This window comes from Arvicanthis niloticus, chromosome X (genome assembly GCF_011762505.2).
Source record: "Arvicanthis niloticus isolate mArvNil1 chromosome X, mArvNil1.pat.X, whole genome shotgun sequence".
NCBI classification, from domain to species: Eukaryota; Metazoa; Chordata; class Mammalia; order Rodentia; family Muridae; genus Arvicanthis; species Arvicanthis niloticus.
The window spans coordinates 66,405,688-66,412,042 of NC_047679.1; the positions used below are offsets into that span (position 1 = coordinate 66,405,688).

General features: G+C 36.5%; 1 pseudogene; it reads left to right on the forward strand.

The window, feature by feature from the left end:
* Nucleotides 1–1,293: 1,293 nt before the first annotated feature.
* Nucleotides 1,294–2,406, forward strand: LOC117695485 (large ribosomal subunit protein uL3 pseudogene; annotated as a pseudogene).
* The last annotated feature ends 3,949 nt before the right edge of the window (nucleotides 2,407–6,355 follow it).

Below are 6,355 nucleotides of genomic sequence, written 5' to 3' on the forward strand. Positions count from 1 at the left end.
AGGGAGATAAGTGTTTAAATAAAACTAGGGGAAGAGATAAAGTTATGATTTGCTGTCTTTGCTTTTCTTCTGAATATCAGTGGATCTGGAATATAGTATCATTGGTTGTAAAGGAAAAAAAGTGTTTTATTTCATACCTCAAATGATTCCTATTTCCTTTTAGTTATCTATTGGCCACTTTGAAAGTAACAGATGCTTTCATTCATCTTCTTCCTAATTCATCTATACTAGGCAGATGTCCCTAGTTTGCTCAGAGTTTATCAGGTCTCTTAATGTTAGGCACCAGTGCTTCCTTAAAATATTATAAAATATTAGCAGTTGCCTTGTGATAAGTATGTTCTTTTGATCTCCTTTTTTCTCCTAACTTTTTAATAAAAAAACCCCCTAAAACATCAGAATTTTGAAAAAACAAAATTGTAAGCAGAAAACCTGATGAAAAAGAGAGGGTGAGGAGTGAATGCTAATAGGAGGTGCCAAGTTTATTTCTGGGTTAGTGAAAAGATTCTGGAATTAGAGAGTGGTAATTTCACATACTGTGAATAAGCTAAAGCTACGGAAGTGATGAATTGTATCTCTATGTTAAAGGAAAAAATAGATATGGAGATTTCTGTTTGGAACATGAGAACAAGAGTTGTGAAAATACCTCTAGCTTTGAATTTCTATTGATAATTCATTGGTTCAGATGCTTTCTACTTTTGAAGTAGCTTATGATTCTAATGAATGGATTTTCTCACAAAGAAAAATATTAGAAAAGACTACATAGTTAATGAAATGTGAATTAATTATTGTTTGGACATACAGTTGATTTCACTTAATCACTAATTTACTATCACTTAATTTACTATCTAGTTCTAATTGTATCAGGCCTGATGTAAAATTAGTATGGACCTGATATGTCTCCCTATGTTAGTAAAATGTGACAGACAAACTTTTGAAATTGGATCTTGTCATTTTATAGATTATTTTCCAAGCCATCCCAATGAAGATATATAGGCCTATGTACGTTTATTTTAAAAATACCCTGAATTCATAGACATAATCTCCTGTTTTACTATGAAAACATTGGTCTATCCACATCCAAATAGGATCTATCCATCATTTTCACTTATACTTAGCATAGCATTTTACCCAAATGGATCTACAACTATTCTTACAAGTTGAGTTTCTTCTTTACATTTCCTTAAACATTACAGTGTGAGAAAGAAATTAGCCTCAAATTTAAATACGATATGTAAAAAATGAAGGCAAGTAGCAGTGTTAAATAACAATATAGAAAATTTCTGCTCTATCTGCGGCGTGTGGCGGTGAGATGTCTCACAGGAAATTCTCCGCTCCCAGGCATGGCTCCTTGGGCTTCTTGCCTCAGAAGCGCAGCAGCAGGCACTGTGGGAAGGTGAAGAGCTTCCCTAAGGATGACCCTTCCAAGCCTGTTCACCTCACAGCCTTTCTAGGGTACAAGGCTGGCATGACCCACATCGTCTGGGAAGTCGACAGGCCAGGATCTAAGGTGAATAAGAAAGAAGTCGTGGAGGCTGTAACCATTGTGGAAACCCCACCCATGGTGGTTGTGGGCATTGTGGGATATGTAGAAACCCCTCGTGGCCTGCGGACCTTCAAGACTGTACTTGCTACGCATATCAGTGATGTGATAAGTGTAAGAGGCACTTCTATAAGAACTGGCACAAATCTAAGAAGAAGGCTTTCACCAAGTACTGTAAGAAATGGCAGTATGACACAGGCAAGAAACAGCTGGAGAAGGACTTCAACAGCATGAAGAAGTACTGCCAGGTTATCCGCATAATTGCCCACACTCAGATGCATCTACTGAGGGGTGACCATTCGTTGGCATACAAAGAAACTGCCCTGAAAGACCCATCGAGGTCTGCTCAAAGTTGCCTGTATTGGAGCCTGGCACCCTGCTCGTGTAGCCTTCTCTGTGGTTTGAGCTGGGCAGAAAGGCTACCATCACTGGACAGAGATTAACAAGAAGATTTACAAGATTGGTCAAGGCTACCTCATCAAGGATGGTAAACTGATCAAGAACAACGCATCTACTGACTATGACCTCTCAGACAAGAGCATCAACACACTGGGTAGCTTTGTCCATTATGGTGAGGTGACCAATGACTTTATCATGCTCAAGGGCTGTGTGGTGGGAACCAAGAAGCGAGTGCTTACTCTTTGTAAGTCCTTACTGGTCCAGACCAAAAGTTGGGCTCTGGAGAAGATTGACCTGAAGTTCATTGACACCACCTCCAAGTTCGGCCATGGTCGTTTCCAGACCATGGAGGAGAAGAAAGCATTCATGGGGCCACTCAAGAAAGATCGCATTGCCAAGGAGGAAGGTGCTTGATTCCAGGATGTGCAGTTGGAGTCTCATCAATAAAATGTTTCCAGTAAAAAAAAGGAAATTTCTAAGAGGTAGCATCAGCAGTAATAGGAATTCTTGTATATTGCACCAAATGTGAAATGTTCCTCAAAGAAACATGCTTGAATACTTGCTCCCCGATTGTTGTTGCTGTTTAAGGAGATGTTTGAAAATTTGGGACATGGGCTTGGCCATTGAAATAGTTCATTATTTGGAATCTCACACCAACTTTTGGTTAAGTATGTGGTCTTGAGTTCCTGATACATGCCATCTGAACAAGATAATATATCCTATTCAAATCCCTGTAGACAAAACTGTTCCAGCTGCCATGTTTTTCCCAAAGGCACAATCACAGGTCATTCTGATGGATGCAGTTCTTTAACTGAGGCTCCATCTTGCCATGTGTGTCAAAGTGATAACTAATATTAGCTAAGACACTTGGTTAATCCAGTCTTAATATAATGAAACTGGATTTTTAGTTGAATTTATTATTTATTTTGTTCTTCCATTTGTGACTTGGGGAATAATACGTGTCATTTATTGTGTACCAGGCTGTGGTATTTAGTAGGAATATGTAAAGCATTAGTAAGATTCCAAATGAATAATATAAAGTAAATATAATCCAAAACACAAGTTTCTATTTTATCAAATTCTGTTCACTATCTTTGTATTTATATAAGAGTACAAGTATGTTATCAAATTCTCATCTTTTTGTGCAATACCATTTCCATATAAACAATCATAAGGTCTTATTCTTTTTTATGCATTCAATGCTTTAGAAATAAAAATATACATGTTTCAATAATGTAAATAAATGACATGATAAATGTCATTAATCATCTCTGATTTATTACTCATTTCCTTAGTAAACAACCTGCATTTGGTACAAAATGATAAAGTAGAGGTAATTCTGGCTCTTTTCAAGAAATGTTTGCCTGTTACAATCTCATCTCTTCTTGATGTCTTATTCATAAGAAAATGGATAACACTGAATGAGCTCAAAGACTGGTAAAGTTATGTTTCTCTTAAATATTCTCAAATCCCTGTCAATTTGAGAGGAACTTGCCTAAGGCCTGGTTTCTCCCTAGGGATGAAAAAAAATAGGCAAGAACAACATTTTTTGTAATATTCTAAAGTGTCTAGCGACTGCTTGGGGGATGATTTCTCTCTCATAACTCAAAATGTTGAAAAGGCATGTGGCATAATTTGAGTGTTATGTTTATGTCATAGCATGTTAAAGTTACCATGGGAATACCTAGCTATGAGTGCCTGTGGACAAATTACAACACACAGAAAAATAACAGTGGAATACCAGAGTCTCTATGAAGAGATATGGCAGATACTTTTCAGAAAATTGAGGCACACAAATTTATGATATATAAGAAGAAAGAAAAATACAAATATACATACAACCTTGACATAAGAAAAACACATAGGAACAAAAATTTAAGAAATTAAAACTGAGCTAACTACAGTTTTTCTCTCTCTAGAGATAGTTCACAAAGATTTGGAGACAAAAATATATTTTCAGGTTTTTTTTGTTTGTTTTGTTTTGTTTTTGTTTTTTGAGACAGGGTTTCTCTGCTTAGCCCTGGCTGTCCTGGAACTCACTCTGTAGACAAGGCTGGCCTCGAACTCAGAAATCCACCTGCCTCTGCCTCCCAAGTGCTGGGATTAAAGGTGTGCACCACCACTGCCCTGCAAATACATTTTCAAATGTTTTGTTTTGAACAAAATATCAGGAAACATACAAAATCTATGGAATAACAATCCATTTGAAGTGACAGAAATACAGCAGAAGTCAATCACTCAAGGAACATGGACTTTGCATATACCGAAGGTTGAAACTCTCTTATAAATATTAATTGGTACAAAAAACAACACTGATATTGGAACTAAATATATATATTTATAATATATATATATTATATATATATATATATATATATATATATATATATATATATAAACTTAAACTATAAAAAAAGAGAAAATGATAAAAATGATAAACTTTTATTGAGGATTGTGTGCTTGTAGGCTCATTTGTAACTAACCAAAAGCTAGAGTCATCTTAAGGAGAACCTCAATTGAGAAAACTCTTTCTTCAGATTGACATGTAGGCAAGTCTGTGGAGTATTTTCTTGATTAACAATTGAAGTGGGAGGGTATAGCCTTATGTGAGAATTGCCATTGCTGGACGGTTGATGTTGAGGTATATAAGAGCAGGCTAAGCAACCTAGGAGGAGCAAGCCACTAAGCAGCATTCCCCCATAGCTTCCGCTTCATTTCCTGATCCTTGGTTCCTGTCTTGACAAGTCTCAGTAAAGTAGTGTGTGACTTGAAAATTGTAAACTGAAATACACCCTTTCCTTCCTAAAGTGATTTTGGTCCTGCTGTTAATCACAGCAATAGAAGCTTATCTAGCACTGGGAGGAAGATGTAATGACTGAGTTGAAAAGTCCACTAGAAGAGTTCTATAACAATCTTGACAGAGAATGAATTAACGTTTTTGAATACAAGTGGACATTTGATATTGAATATGTGTGTTTGCATGTGTGTGCATATGTGTGTGTTAAAGTAAGGGGAAAATGAAGTTAAACTATCTCATAAACTTAGCCCAGAGGCTGAGTTTATCATGTGAAGTGGCTAGCATAGTCTACTCTGAAAAAAAAAAAGAAAATAAAATTCTGTTATGGGATTCTGAAGTGTAGAGACTGTCCACATGGTCATCACATAACCTCCTTACTGTTTGAACAAGTTATATAGCATAGCTGAAAATGTGTGCCTAAACTTGTAGCACTTCCCTGTTAGTGCTGGTGGTGGTAGTAGTGATGGTGATAGTGGTGTGTATGTGAAGTATGTGTAGGTGGGACTTCCACACTCCCTTTAGTCATCAAGAGTCTAAAACAGACATGCTGATCTCCAAAGCCCTAGATATAAAATTATAATCTGTGAGTCTCTGGCATCACAGCAGGGCATTGAGCAGAAAATGCCCTTTGGACACTGAAAATTTTCTTCTCTGAAACACATTGGCTTAATGTGTTTGAATTCTTAAAGAACCATTACTATTGCTCCTGGTCCCCATGGAGACTGGTAAAAAGAAGATGGTAATAAAAGGAAAGGAGGAAGCTATAACCTCTCCAATAAGAAAAAAATATAGGTTGAAGGCATAAAACCATCTATTTTCTTTTATTGTGCATTATTGTTTCAGTTACTTGTTTCAAAAATGTTCTTTACTATTTTCACTTTGGTACTTTAGTTATTGTATTTTGCCTTGTATCTCCTTGGGAAAGGCTTTTATGTCTTCCTGGGTATTTTTTTAACCTAATCTAGAACAGTCATTTACTACTTTTCACATCTCCAACCCATATTTCTTTCTTTTCTCATTATTACTGTAGCCCCAATTTCCTCTTATATACTTCCTCTTCACTTTTGTACTTAAGTATTAATACAGTTAACTCTTAAAAATCCCTATAAATTGCATTTCCCTGTCCTAGTTATCATTAGCTGTCAACATAAAACAGTCTACAGTTACCTGAGAAGAGGGTCTCAGTTGAAGGATTGTCCAGATCAGCTAGGTCTGTGAAGATGTTTGGGGGATTGTCTTGATTATCTCAATTGATGTAGCAAGGCCAAGTCAACTATATGCAGCACCATCATTCTGGGCTGTAAATGAAAACCAGCTAATCTCAATGAGTAAAGGCATTTAGGGCTAAGCCTGATAGCCTGAATTCAATTCTGAATTCAATTCAATTCCTTGGCAGAAACACAGACAGACAGACAGACATGCATGCATGCACACCGTTTAATGTGCACACACACACACACACACACACACACACACACACACACACACTAAAAATAAATGAAAACTCCAAAACAAATAATATTAAAATCTACAAAGGAAAAACCTCAACTCATATACAATTATAAGTATCCAAACTTTACGGTCCAAAAGAAACTGTGGTGCCCAAGTCCATGATGACC